General features: G+C 41.0%; 1 protein-coding gene and 1 pseudogene across 19 annotated transcripts in view; one reads left to right on the top strand and one right to left on the bottom strand.

Moving 5' to 3' along the window:
* BLVRA (biliverdin reductase A) overlaps positions 1-7,261 on the bottom strand; it is a 45,888-nt gene extending 38,627 nt beyond the window's left edge. For 12 of the 19 annotated variants that reach the window (XM_042476322.1, XM_042476330.1, XM_042476326.1 and 9 more), the window contains exon 1: positions 106-305. The gene's annotated coding sequence lies outside the window, so the exon portion shown is untranslated. Of the gene's footprint in view, positions 1-105; positions 306-7,159 lie in introns of those variants that run through there. The other 7 variants (XM_042476334.1, XM_042476332.1, XM_042476335.1 and 4 more) reach the window with 4 other exon arrangements.
* A 779-nt stretch (positions 7,262-8,040) lies between these two features.
* LOC121935293 lies at positions 8,041-8,974 on the top strand (annotated as a pseudogene).
* Positions 8,975-15,730: the final 6,756 nt, after the last annotated feature.

Raw genomic sequence — 15,730 nt, 5'->3', positions numbered from 1 at the left:
CCCAGAATTCCATAGCCTTGAGCCAGCAAGAGTTAAATCGGTGCCAAACCGGGTTATTCCTCCAGTATGGATGCAGCCACAGAGAAGGAGGGATGTTTGGCTTACCCTTCGCCTTCTCTCCCGCTTACACAACACCTCAGTTCCACTGCATTCAACCTTTATGCAATAGACGCCTTACACAACTCTCCCTTCGCTCCAAGAGGCCGCGCCCCTTTCCTCGCTCCCTCAGAGGAAGCCGCAAAGAGAGGAGGGGCGCATTCACCAGAGCGTCCGCTCTCGCTCAGAGCCAAAGCGCGACTGGCGCCGGCGAGGAGGGCGCCGGCGGGGACGCCCAGAGGGGCGGGGCTGAGAGAGAACAGCTCGCACTGATTGGTCTGCTAGGGGAGGGAGAGGGCGGGGCTCCTCTGAGGGGATAGTGGGCGTGGCGATAGAGGATGTTTTAGCATTAATGGCGCCCCTTTCAACGGGACATTCAGAGACACAGAAGGCAATCATGCCCCATCATCCGGGTCTTCAGGAGATGATTGGGGCAGGTCTATTCAACACTGAGAGAGAAACCCCTGAGAGAAAAAGATATAATGACTAAAAGGGCATGTGTGTGTGTGTATATATATATATATATATATACACACACCACACACACATACATATTATACACACACACACACACACACACACAATATCTATATCTAATATTAATGTATACATTATATATATATATATAGATAGATAGATACATACATACATACAGTGGGCCCTCACCCTTATGCAAGGGATAATCCATGTATGCTTGTGCCCTATAGGAAACGTGTGCATATGGCAGTGTGGCAGTGTGTGCATCACAGGTGTGTGCATAATGTTTACATTGTTGCATGGCTTCCGCATAAGCATTAAGCCACGTATAGTGTTCTTGAGTGTGGCGCATGCACACTGTGTGTGTGTGTGTGTGTGTGTGTGTGTATATATATATATATATATATATATATATATATATATATATATATCCATACCCTTTTAGTCATTTTATCTTTATCTCTCAGGGGGTTCTCTTTCAGTGTTGAATAGACCTGCCCCAATCTTCTCCTGAAGATTTAACAACATCACATTTTAACCAAATCTTCACTGTGTATATTTAAAATACATTTAGGTTGTGCGTATGATACTGCAATTTGAAAGTATAATTTTAATTTTGCTATTGTTAATGTCAGAACTATTAGCATTACATTCAGTGGTATGTGGGAATTATGATTTATGTGTAACATTAGTACAAAAAAGCATTAGTAAGGATTCTATATGATGGGAAATGGGAGGAGGTCAATGGACAGGTGACACCATGAGTTGCTGACACCAACCCTAGTGACACCACTGTCACTTAGCAGTTGCAATAGCATGACGGACAACACAGAAACCCGAGGGACTCAGGCCAATGGCCAAGGCATTGAACAGAAATCTCCCAGCACCACTTTCTGAGTTCAGCCCCCCACATAAGACTGGAACTACTGCATAACTGTGCCCCCAGGTCCTATCCCAGAGAGTTGGCCCAGAAAGATATGATGGTTGATGGTAATGAAAGCTGCTGAGAGTTGCAGCAGGACCAACAGGGACATACAGTCCAGTTCCCTGAGTAGGTTATTCATCAAGGCAATCAAAACTGTCTCCATCCCATAGTTAGGTCTGAAGTCAGATTAAAACAGATCTCACTGCAGTAAGACATTCACCATTCCCCTTACCCGCTTGGGTAATCCCTCTTTAGCTGCTTTCTGGAGCCAGGAAGGGCAAGGAGTCAGTATACATGTGGTGGCTCTCACCTCTCCAAAGATCCTGTCCACATCCCCAGACTGCACAAACTGAAATATATCCAAAAATATAGAAGAAGCAGGCTCCAAGATTACATGCATTGGATTTGTATCAGCTTCAGCATCCAGTTTTGTCTGCAAATTCTTTACAGCAGGCTGTCAACTGGTCTTTGCTTTCTTCTTGTGGACTCTAGTATCCACCCCACTCATTTCATCACTGCCAGCTCCATAGTGAACCATGGGCTCCACTTCATGAGAGGGGACGTTTAGGGGCAACCATGTCCATCATCATGGCCATTCCCTATTCCGAAGATCAGCCAGGGCTTCAACAGGATCACCTCCCCAACAGCTGTCAGTAATCCATCTGGATTAATAATTTGAATCAATTTTAATCAGCAAACTACCCCTGCAGAGCTCTGAGTCTAAATCCCACCAAGTAGTGCTCCAGTCCATGACAACAGAACTGTAAAACATTCCTTCACACTCAGATCACCAACATACTTCCCAGAACAAAAAATCAGATCCAGAGTGCATGCTGGGTGCCACTAGATCTCACTTGGGACAAAACCATGGTTGTCATGGTAGACATGAAGTCCTGAGCCAACAGAACAGTCTCTGCATTGATGTTGAAATCCTCCAGTGCAACAAACCGAAAGGATTCCAACACCAGCACCAAAACCAACACAGGCAGTAGACTATTGAGCAGACTCATTACTATTGAGCAGAGAGGTGAGTGGTACACCCACAAAATCCTTATTTTATACTAGCCATGCACCTTCAAAAACACTCTCATACCCAGCAGAATGTGGGACAAGGCACCGGTGGAGGAGATGGTATCCAGACCACTCCAACTCCCCCTTGCCTACTACAGTATAGAGATCCCAGGTGGACAAATGTGGGAGAGGTTAACACACATACACACACTTCAGTCAACCAGCCTTTCTATTCCTGTCCCCAGAGTAGTCCACATTAAGCAGGCATACAGGATCACAATGTACATAAATTTGTCTCTCTCTGCAGTAACAAACTTAAAAGTCAGCTTGTCTGTGCCTTCAGGTTGCCTGTTGACTTATGGTGAGCTCATGAATTTCATAGAGTTTTGCTAGGATAAGGAATATTCAGAGGTGATGTTACCAGTTCCTTTCTGAAATATCGCCTACGGCACCTGGTATTCAACTTTGTTGTTATGTTGTTAACTCCCCTCCAGTCGATCTGTGGATGACTCTGTGGTATTCAGTTCACTGGAGCAAAATAAACCAATAGCTATAAATCAATGAGAGACTAAAATGCATCTGCTGAGTAGAAACTGATATGCAGGTTTGTGCTGAATATACAGTTGGAAGTACCTAGTGGTGGTTTTGTGGTTGGAAAGGGTAGCTTGCTACAGAAACTAATTGTCTCTTTTATGTTGTTTTGCATGCTAAGAAGGTTGAAGCCACTCCTTCAAGAAGCCCACAATTAGGCTATAAAGGTAATAATAGTCCTTTGCCTTTGTTGTTGCCTAGCATCTGTTCTTTGGAAACATGCTGCCTATGCTTCTGAGAGGATTGTATAGCCATTATGACTAGTAACCACTGATATCTTTATCCTCAGTGAATTTATTTAATCTGTTTAAGAAGCCATCTTAAGCTAGTGGCTGTCACCATGTCGTTCGATGACAGCAAATTCCATAAGCTAACTATGTGCTGTTCAAAGTATTTCCATCTGTCTGGGCAGAATATCCTTCCATTCATCTTCACTGGATGAGTGTGAGGTTAAGTGTAAAAATTTTGCTCTCTGCTTTTTCCACATGATGTATAAAGTGTAGTTATATCCCACTGTACCCTTTCTTTAAGTGAAAAGGACCTAAATATTGTAATCATTCCCTGTAGGACAGTTATTCAAGCTGTTTTGATTACTTGATAGCTCCATCTTTTACATTTTCTTGCTACGAAATCACCACCTGCACTTGTACTTGGACTTTTTTTCTAACACTTGAACTACTATGAAAATATTGTCAAGTATTTACATGTCTGTTGCATTCCCAAAGCTGTGTTAGAAGCAAACATGTTAATACATGTCTGAGTCTGGATAGGAAGCAACTGGGAAGCATTACAGAAGCCATTTACATGGGATGTAAATATATTACCAATAATCTTTTAAAACAAGCCAGGGTTTTATCTGGTTAGCTAAGGGTTCATGGATTAATTTGTTGCTTGGTTTTTTGTGGGTTTTTTTGGGCTATATGGCCATGTTCTAGAAGATGTTTCGCCAGCATCTGTGGCTGGATCCTGGTGAAATGTCATGAAGAAAATCTTATGGCCACATAGCCCAAAAAAAAACCCCAAAACCACGGATGCCAGCCATGAAAGCCTTCGACTTCAAATATGTTGCTTGTTTCTTGAGAATTAGTTCAGTGTAGCTAGCATTCAAAGGAACAAATCTGAATTTTAACAAAAAGAAATGTGAGTGTATCTGCAGCATCAGGAAGCAAGTGAAAAAAACCTGGGATTTACCTCTGAGTAAATGTGTAAAATGTGCTGCAAAATGAACAATGTTTTGCTTTTCTATTATGTTAGTATCCCATTCAGTCCCCGAGTGTTGCTAAATGGAAACTATTCACTGGGGAAAAGTCATAATTTTAGAAAGAATTTTAGTACCATAGATATTATTATCCTCATGGCAATGGGCGGAAGGTATTGCAGTAACTCTGCTGTCCACTTTCTTGGGTAAATACAGTCGGCCCTTCTTATACACAGATTTTTTTTATACACGGGTTCAAGCATCCACGGTTTGAAAATGTTCCAAAAATGTTCCAAAATTTCAAATATCAAAGCTTGATTTTCCATTTTTTAATAAGGGACACCATTTTGCTATGTCATATTTAATGGGACTTAAGCATACACGGATTTTTTTATACACGGGGGATCTTGGAACCAAACCCCAGCGTATAACAAGGGTCCACTGTAATATGTATTGAGAATTTTATAGTCTGGACCATTACAATAATCTTCCATATTATCAAAGTTATGCTCAAAATTGTATAAACAAGACTTATACCCTCTCTTGAACACGAAATGTCAGATGGGCTCAGAAAAGAGAAATCTAGATATGGGCTACAGAAACAATACAATCTGATCCCAGTTTATCTGCCATGGAATTCTGGGAATGTAGTTTCTTACAGAACCATAGCTTTCTGACAGAGAACATTAAATGTCTCACAAAATTACAATTCCCAGAGTTCCGTAGCACTGAGCCTGGGTAGTTAAAGTGGAGTCAAACTGGATTATTTCTGTAGTGTGGATGCGGCCATAGTACTGCAAACAAATGAACTGTACCAAATAATTTTAGTAGAAAATCATCTTGTGTGTTTTAGATTACAGCAAAGCCTTTGATTATGTAGATCATGAAAAAGTATTGATCACATTGAAACCAATGGGTGTACAACAACATTTTATTGTTCTGGGGGATCTGAATGTGCAAGTTTAAATCATTTTAGCATTAAAACTCCATCGTATAACCACTAGAGGGGGATTTCCACTGCAAAAAGAAAACATATTTTTCCTTTCCTTACAGTTGGGTCTTAAAATATGTTTACTCAGTTGAAAGTCCAGCTGAGTTCACTGTGATTTACTTACTTGTAGGAATGCTTTGGATTGCAGCCTTTAATCTTGTAAAGCCTGTTACGCACCATATGTCGACTACTACATTTCCTTCATATGATGCAAGCTCCCTGTCTGTCCTGTTAAGTCTTTGTTTTTCTTTTCTTTGTATTTGCATTTGCATTTAAAATAGAATCACTGTGGAAGAACATAAGCCTCTACAGCCTCAGTTCAGATATTTTCTACATGTAAGAAGGCCACCTGCTTCTTGTTTCCTTAGCTGGTGACATCTGAAGGATAAAACTGTTATTTCTCTAAGTGAGTTGCAATATAGGAATTTTTCTTCTTTTATCCTGATTTGAGTTTTCTGCAGGTTGCAATCACATTATAAATAGGTCTTTTAAAGTCCCCCCCCCCTTTTATAATGATAATGGACACCTCTTTGGAAATGAAATACAGTGGGCCCTTGGTATTCGCCGGGGCTCCCTTCCCCTCATAGATACCAAAAGCCATGGATACTCAAATCCCATTCTATAGAATCAAAGAACTGGAAGGGCCTGCCATGCAGGAACTCACAATCAAAACACACCCGAGAGATGGCCATCCAGCCTCTGTTTAAGAAGACTCCCACACTCCAAGGGAGAGTGTTCCACCATTGAACAGCTCTTACTGTGAGGTTCCTCCTAATGTTGAAGTGGAATCTCTTTTCCTGTGGTTTACATCCATTGTTCTGTGTTCTGGTCTCTGGAGCAGCAGAAAACAAGCTTGCTCCATCCTCAATGTGACACCCTTCAAATACTTAAACAGGGCTGTCATATCACCTCTTAACTGTCTCTTCTCGAGGCTAAACATAGCAAGCTCCTTAAGTCTCTCCTCATAAGGCATGGTTTCCAGGCCCCTCACCATTTTGGTCACCCTCCTCTGGACATGCTCCAGCTTGTCAACATCCTTTTTGAATTGTGGTGTCCAAAACTGGACATAGTATTCCAAATGAGGTCCAGCCCTGACATGCTCAAAGATCTCTAGTTTTAAGTGCCCTTCTTAAAGGAACAATAAGTGGAAGCAGGAAGGGTCGCCATACAAAAGAGGCCGTGACAATGGAGACTTTAGTGGACTTCCAAGACTTCCAGGAATCCAAGGAGAGAAGGGTAAAACAGGGATCATGGGACTGGACCTGTGGGCGAAAGAGGACTTGAAAGGAAAAAAGGTATTCCTGGTAATATGATTTGAGATAGAATAAACTTCAGAAAAAAGCTTTCAGAACTACCAAGAACCAGAAAAATTAGCAGTCCTGCTTGGTTTTGCTCTGAGAAAGGAAGATTCAAGCCTGGAGTGTCATAAGAATAAAACTGAGTGTTACAGTAATTTTAAAAATCATCCTAAAATAACAGAAGCAGGCAGAGAACAACAGAAGCAGGCAGAAAACTAAGTAAAATAATAATAATAAAAATAAAGAAGACAGAAGACTTGGGGTCTTAAAGGAAAAGTCCCAGGAGAAACGTTTTTGCCAGGAGAAACATTTTTGAGAAGCAGTCGGACGTTTGAAAGAATTGGAAAGAAGAAATTTAAATGTATTCAGGAGGCAAAAGCAAGTTTGTAAAGTTAAGAAAGCCAATAAAAGATATGATCCCATGAAGGACCCAGAGATGTCAGAAAGAAAGACAGAGAAGGGGAAATTTCAACAACAGAAGGATCCAGGACAGAAGGGAAAGAAAACAATGAAAGAAACTTGGACAAAAGAGATAGAGTTTACACTTGTTAAAATCAAGAAAAAGGACTTACTAGAACGTTGTTTTAAAACCATGCTTGGGTGGAGATGAATGCTGAAAGTTCATGAAAGATCCTAAAAGCTGCGAGTGGTTGCCAGAAGGAATTGGTTGCTAAACAGGAAACAGACTTCTTTACCACTAACAAAGCAAAATTTTCAGAACAAGGAACAAAAACTGAGGGTTAACAGCAATATTAAAAAAGGGACTAAAAAGAGGAAGTCTCAAGAGACTTGAGAAGCTTGACTCATGGCTGAGAGACTTTTTCACAATATCCTGGAATAAACATAGAATGCTAAAGCATAGCTAGAGTTTTGTCTGTTACAAGAGGAAAACAGAAGTCCGAACTACTGTGCAAAGTTTTTCCAATTTGGCTGAAATTTTGTGGGCAGTTTTTAAGGAGACTATGGCTGAATATTTCCTAAACTAACAACCCCCCAAAAAAATGTTAAAAGGATTAAATTTTGTAAAGGGAGAAAATACCATCCTGACGGAAAAGCATGAATTGCTGCGATAAAATATGCAAGAAATGTCTACCCAGATGTATATTCCTAGGCTCTGATTGGAGGTCAAAGATTGCAGATTCGGACAGGAAATAAAAGGGCTGCAAATCAACCAAAAGTGAGTGAGATGGAAAGAAATCTTGCCACGAAGTGTCATTTAAAAAAGCCATTAGGATGGACTGTGTGAATACAATAACATGAGTTTAAGGCAGTTTTCATTTTTAACCTTTGCTAGTTATAGTTAATCCAAAGGCATTGGGGTGCTTTGATAAAAGGACGTTGTTCCATTATTTTAGAGTTTCTCATCTCCCAGAGGACACAAAACATTGTCAGATCTTCCTAAAGTTTAAGAAAAAGGGTCAAGAAGAGAGTTTTCCACCCCGCTTGGGCAGATATGGAATTTAACAGCGGTGCTGGCAACGACTCAAACACCGAGGAGTGTGACTATGCTGAATGGAGTTTCTCAATGGTCCCGATTCCTTTTGTCTACTTGCTGATTTTTCTTCTAGGCACCACTGGCAATGGCTTGGTGCTATGGACCATTTGTTGGAGCAACCAGGAAAAATGACGATCCATAGATACATTCATTATCAATTTGGCAGTGCCTGACCTGATTTTTGTGGTCACCCTGCCACTCTGGGCTACCTACACAGTCCTGGACTATCACTGGCCCTTTGGCTCTTTTGCCTGCTCAGTAGCTACCTGGTCTTCATCAACATGTATGCCAGTGTCTTTTGCCTTACAGGACTCAGTTTTGACCGCTACTTGGCCATCGTGCACCGCCCCATGGTAAAGGCCCAGCCAAGGTCAATGGCTAGTAGACTTTTAGTGACTTTTACGGTCTGGGTCATAGCTGCCCTTTTGGCCTCGCCTGCCATGATTTTCCAGAATACGGGAGTGCCGGATATGATAAAATAACTTGCTTCATGGATTTCTCCACCAATGAGACAGAAATGGCCTGGGAAGCAGGGCTAGGCTTGTCTCCCACTTTTATGGGCTTAGTGATTCCCTTTGCCATTATGTTGACCTGCTACTTTTTTATTGCCCATACCATTACTAGCCACTTCCGAAGGAGACACTGCAAAGGGCTAAAGAAGCAGAACCACCTGCTGACCATCATCATCGTTTTGCTGGCCACGTTTGCTCTATGTTGGCTGCCCTTCCATCTGGTGAAAACTGTTTATATGCTGATGGACTGGGAGATAATGCCTTTGTCTTGCGACATCCATACCTTTCTTAATAATCTTTACCCGTACTGCAGCTGTTTGGCCTACACCAACAGTTGTCTCAACCCCTTTCTCTATGCGTCCTTTGATTTCCGCTTTTGACAGGGTGCTGCAGGAGAAAGGCCAGCCAGTTATTCCTCTAGGCAAGCCAGATTCAATTGAAAAAAGGACAAGAACTTTAAAGGAAAAAATCATGTATCAACATTCAGAAAACTCTGTTTTAGAGATATAAACACTACATAATAATAATAATAAAAAACACTTCAGGTGTTCCAACTGACCTCCCAATTCAGGGGCAGAGATCTTGGGTTGGGATAGTGGTGGAGTGAGTACATTGTTCCCCTTTGAGGATTCTGGTGGCCTGTCTTCACATTTCTAACACTGCCAAAAGTGAGCTGAATGCTCAACTTAAGTTTTGAGTTATGGCGATGCTGGAAACTTGAGGTTTAAAAGAAAATTCTGTGGGAGATTTGCTTAAGGCTGATGAATGATAGTTGGTGAATGAGCTGCACCCTGCACACGGCACAAAAAGAAGCACTGAAAAGGGGCTTCTTTTTGTGCCATAGAATGGGTGCCATAACTGCTGTGGTGTGGCGTTATGACGCCCCTTGTGCACAGCACAGCACGAGGGAAGTCATCGTGGTGCACCCCATGTAAACAGGCGCGCACCAGGAGAGGAAGAAGGCCTAGGAACGTGTAAATGCTCCACCCTCCCTCAACCCTACCACGCACGGAGGTCGGCTGGCATACAGTTGTGAAAGAAAACCCAGTTTGGTTAAGAAATTGTCAGGAAGACAAGGAAGAAAAAAGGGGAGAAAGAGAGACAAAAGACTGGAACAGAAAATTGACACTTATCACTACAGTATAGCTGTTTCAACAATGAGGATTGAATTGGCAAAAGTGATACAAGTAATAGAAGAAAGAAGAGTGGGGGCTGTTTGACAGTGGAGTACTCTTCCTCAGAGTGTGGTGGAGTCTCCTTCCTTGGAGGTCTTTTAGGCAGAGGCTGGATGGCCATTTGTTGGGTGTGCTTTGACTGAGAGTTCCTTTATGGCAGGGGTTGGACTGGATGGCCCTTGTGGTCTCTTCCAACTCTATGATTCTATGATTATAAACATGATGTCTGCACTCCGGCCACTCTGACACTGCCCCCAAGCCACCCACCTGACCAAACAGTGGGCAGTGTCACGCCGCGTTTTCAGTGCAGCTTTTACAAGCAGAAGGAGAATAAATTATTAATTTTTTTCCAGTAAAAAGGGAGATGGAGTAGGAATATTGAAGGGCTGAAGGGGCAATAAAGATATATATGATCCTACCATAACTCAGAATAGATTTGAAACTGGACTAGTTAAATTATATTATTTATGCTGTTGGTTTACTAGTCTTTTTGATATTAGGAAGATAACTGTTAGTATAGATCAGCCTTTCTCAAATAGTGGGGCGGGCCCCCCAGGGGGGGCGTGAGCCTCCGTAAAGGGGGGCGCGAGGCTCTGTTATGCAGAGGTGTACTTATAACAATTTTATAGACAAATGATACTATTTACAGTCGCGCGGGGGGGCGCAAAATGTTTTCTTCTTCCTATGGGGGGCATGACAGAAAATAATTGAGAAGCACTGGTATAGATACATATGCATGGAGTGTATTTATTATTTAAAATATTTCAAAACAAATCAATATGTATGTATCTAGGGTAATTGATGATTTTTAAATGTGTTTTACATCTAGAATAACAAGAAGTCTGATATCAAACATTATAATGAACACATGGGATAACGGTTTTATGATTGAAATGGGCAACTTTAGGGCTTAACCTGCACCCAGGGCTTCTTTTTCTAGTCCTGGGCAAAAACTCTGACCCTGTTTCTCCACCAGTCTGCACTTTCACATAATTCTTGTCTTAGTGCCTCTACAGACTGGCATTATACACTGGCATGGGAGCGTGGCATATGCATGCTGGCTACCCCCATGCTGGTGTCACGGCATGCGCTCAACTGTATGGCAGGGGATATCACAGCACTTCGTTGGCGCAATGGTTAAATGCGCTAGGAACCCTTTCTACGGTGCAAAAAGGAGCCGCTTTTTGCAGCTTCTTTTTGCACTGCGGAAAGGCCAGATCAGAGCTGTGGAGTGTGGTTGCCGTGGCCCCGATCCAGCAAGGAAAGGGGCGACACGGAGACGCCCCTTAGGGTTCGTCTGTTGAGCCCCTGAGTTGTCTAAAGCTAATAGCCCTTTCCACCATGCTTCCCATTATCAGTAGTAAGAGGCGTTCTAGCAGAACATATCACTTGAGCCTTTCAGCTGCTCATATCTGAACAGCACACAGAGACCAAAGCTAAGACAACTAAGCAGCTCAGGTGTACAATGGGAGAACTTTGCCAAAGCATCTGTTGCTATTCACACTCAGGGGAGGGGTGTGAGTTAAAAGAGCTTTATGTCTGTGCTTATGTGGGGCTGAGAGCTACCGTAACTATTTCTTTCCATTTGGTATTGTTCTCCTGTTAAAATTATTTATATAGTGCCACCAGGTTACATGGCACTTTGAAGAACAGCATTTAAAGACAGAGTCCAACAGTGGACAGTAAATTTACAAGATTCTATAATTCAGGATTTAGCAGTGGTTGCTAAACCAGTAATTAACTCACATTATAGGGTTTAAGAATTTGGGCTACAAGAAAAACCACTTTCAGTTATTAATGTCTGAAGATGCTATAGCCAGAATTTTGAGTTCCCAATAAAAATAATTAGTATTTTACCCGTATTAGTGTCACCAGATAGGACCCCACCAATTGTTGAAAAGCCAAGCCAGCAATACACCTTTTGTGCTATCAAAGCACATGAGGCTAGGAAGGAAATGGAAAGCTATCCAGACACTTGACCGTCACCCAACCCACACATCTTTATTTTGTATTAGAACAGATAGTATTCATAAGTCCTCTTGAACCATAATCTAATGTTGAATGCAGTGTAATTCCAAGTCATAATGTGTCTGCATTCATTTTCCCACTAGCATATGTGTCCTTTCATGACTATGCATTAAAGTTCTATTTAAAATCTGTACATGTCCCTAATCTGCCCATGGACCTTCTAATGAATATTCAAGCCCCAGTCTACAGCCTCCAACAAGGAGGGAGAGGAGGAAAGCAGTGTCATACATAATCCCAGCATCTTTGTTCGCCCTCACACACACAGTACATGTACAGGCATACACACAGCAAATGAAAAACAAAATTACTACAAAACTGTGGAATTTCCACACCAAAGACAAAGTGGGGCCAAGTAGACAATATGCTACAAGCTAAACTAGGTAATATGCTACAAGCGTGGCTGGGAAGCATGCAAATAATCCCGCTGCACTCACTGAATGACCCAGGTCTCTTACAAGCATAATACTATATGCTTTCTGACCCCTTACATCAGTTCTGTGGAGCCACAGGACAAAAGTATATTGATTAACAATTTGTTTTAGTTGACAAATTAGTACCTAGACTTCATCTGACAGTGTGGGCATTGTGGCTCTAGAAAGTTAAAGGTAAAGGTAGTCCCTTGACATTAATGTCTAGTCGTAACCAAGTGTACGGGGCAGTGCTCCTCTACATTACTAAGCCAAAGAGCCAGTGTTGTCCAAGGACTATTCTGGTGGTCATGTGGCCAGCATGACTGCACCGAATGCTGTTATCTTCCCACTGAAGTCATAATTATCTGTAGTGACCAGCAGTCCTTCTCAGCAGCCGCTCCTAGACTCTGGAATGACCTGCCGGACGAGATCCGTCAGATTACCACCTTGGAAACCTTTAAGAAGGCTATTAAGATGGATCTCTTCCGGCAGGCCTTTCCAGACTAGAACATCCTTGTTGACTTGCCTCCCCCTCTCAATATCCTCCATCTTTGTCTTTTACTCTACCTGGACTCTGCTTGAAATTTTTTCACTTCATTTTAATTTTTATTGTACACTAATGTGTTTTTTAAAAACTTTTCTTCTTGGTTTAATCTCTTTTAAATTTTTCATTATGTTTTTATGACAGGGTGAGGGATGAGGATCTTGGAATTTTTAATGCATTTCTCTTTTAACTGTATCTTGTTTTACTGCTGTAATCCACTTGGATTCCTCGAGATTAAGCGGAATACAAATAAATATATTATTACTATTACTATTATAAATATATTATTAACTATTTATCTTCTTGCACTTGCATACTTTCAAACTACTAGCTTGGCAGAAGCTGGGACTAGTGACAGGAGCTCACACCATCTTGCAGCACTTGGGCCTCGAACTGCCAACCTTCCGATTTCCAGAATTGGCATCTTAACCACTAAGCCACTGCATCCCTATTATGTGCCGCTACTCCTTTCTATTAACTCCTCAATAAGCCACCCAGCATATATGCTAAGAAACAGAAGCTGCTTTAGGAAATTGTGGTTACTGCACTGCTTCTCACCAGCTTTTATGGTTAATAGAATTCCCCTCCTCCCAAAAAGACTAGACAGTTCCAGCCGCATAGTAGACAATACATCCAAATAGTTTTTGTCTCTACATAGGTCTCTCTTAATGTGTTTTTGCCAGTGATATCTCCAACTTGTCAATAGCCATTTGCTTGGTTACCATGTGTAAATAAGGACTGCTTCCAACAAAGCTGATAAATGAGTTGTGCAAAATCCACAAGTCCTTTTACATCAGAAAAGGACTCATGGAGACATAGGCATGCAGGCTAGTAACATCCCTATAGACATACGTGCATAATTGTTTATGTTTCAACTGCATAAGAACCTGTATTTTGTTCATGTGACATACAAAGTTGAGAAGTACTACTTTAAAGTTAAGCACATACATAATTTGTACACCGCTTTGATTGTCTCGACAAAAAGCAGGATAGAAATAAAAGTTTTGTCGAAGGCTTTCATGGCTGGCATCCATAGTTTTTTTAATGTATTTTTTATTTATAATTACCAGCATGGGTAGAAAATTAAATGCATATTCGCATCACCAGTGAATATGGTTTTCAACTCTTGAAATGCTCCATGCAGTAAACCGAGTGCTAAGTGAATATCATGAACAAAGAGCATTAGTAAATAATGGAAATCAGAAGGTAGCAGCAATCCAATCTGGAATGATACATTAGAATATGGGATGTTTTGACTGCAAGGAAATAGTTTCCATAACTGCCCCCCCCCCATCTGATAATCTCCAATGTTTCTTGGAGGGCAACAGCAATTGCGTTAGGTTAGGCAATGAACTTGAAGTAAAAGCATCCTTCTAAAGATTTTTAGACCTTGGTTTTCTAAAAATGCAACCTATAATAATTTTTAAACCTAACTTTGTACATTTCTTTTTCATTTTCTAGTTACTGAAACTCCACCCCACCATCCTCTCCTTTTTTCCTGTTAAAGTTGGCTCCCAGACTTGAGACTTGGCTTGTGAGTTGGAGTACTGGACTAGGGCTACATCCCCAGTGCAGAAATAATCTGGTTTAACACTGCTTTAACTGCCGTGGCTCCATGCTATGGAATTCTGGGAATGGTAGCCTATGGTGACTGATGAGTCTAAGAATGTGCATTGCCACAAGTGTTCTTTTCTGGGTGCTATTAGCATTCAGATTTAATTTGGCTGCTTTCTGTGGTGTGAATATCCATACCATCTAAGTATGAATTTCAAACAAGCAATAGTATTTCATGATTTTAATTTGATCTCACTAGGGTTTTCTTGAACATGGGATTCTTTTTTAGATACCACTTAGAATTAAGTTCACCTGTGTTTTGTGCATTGCATTCATGACCCATCCTTAAGTATATATCTGTCTGCTTAAATGTAGATGTTCCTAATGAAATTGATTAGTGTTTTAAGAGATCCAATGTCACAATAATAAATAATAAAGATGTCTAATAACAAAACACAAAATCCACGAAACAGCAATACATTTATTGTGTGTGCGTGCATGTGTGCTGTGTATGATCAAGTAGTTTCTGACTTACAACCTATCACAGGGTTTACTTGGCAAGTTGCTTCATTTTCTCTCAGATGTCCTCTCAGTTGTAGTTCAGTTGGTTTAGAGGTATTTCTATGCAGGTAGAGGACACTCTTCTTCTTGGCCATGTGAGGATGGAGAGAAAGGATGGAAAAATGTAAACTACATTAGCACTAGGAAAAATAACTCCTCTTGGGATCCAGCAGGGCATCTCTGGGTGCATCTACAATGTAGAAATGCAGTGTGACACCACTTTAACTGCCATGACTCTATCCTACAGGATCCTGGAATTGTAGTTTTGTGAGGCATTCTTTGGCAGAGGAGGCTGAAGACCTTGTCAAACTACAAATCCCAGGATCTCATAGGATGGAGCTGCAGCACTTAACTGTTGTGTCAAACTATATTATTTCTACAGTGTAGATGCACCCTGTCTTTTGTAAAGCCAGTCTGTTACTTTACCTGCCTAATGTGTGTGTGTGTGTGTGTTATATACTTGTATTTACAATCCTCCATTATAGTTACAATCCTTGGTGCACCTCTAGATAAACAGACATATATGTATATCTATATGTATATCTATAGAGATGCATCAAGAGTTGTAAATACAGGTATATAATACACACACAAGTGTGTGTGTGTGTGTGTGTGTATAGAGAGCGAGAGAGCGAGAGAGAGATATGTACCATAAGGGTTGTAAGTACAGGTATATAATACACACACAGGTGTGTATGTGTGTGTATTATGCAGTATATATTTCTAACAGGTGTGTATGTGTGTGTATATATCTATATATAAAATATAGATATATATTTCTATATCCATATCTATATCTATATCTAGAGATTCACCAAGGGATGTAAGTACAGGTATATAATACACACATAGGTGTGTGTGTGT

This window comes from Sceloporus undulatus, chromosome 6 (genome assembly GCF_019175285.1).
Source record: "Sceloporus undulatus isolate JIND9_A2432 ecotype Alabama chromosome 6, SceUnd_v1.1, whole genome shotgun sequence".
Taxonomy (NCBI): domain Eukaryota; kingdom Metazoa; phylum Chordata; class Lepidosauria; order Squamata; family Phrynosomatidae; genus Sceloporus; species Sceloporus undulatus.
The sequence above is the reverse complement of the archived record's forward strand: the minus strand, read 5'-3'. Positions and strand labels throughout refer to the sequence as shown.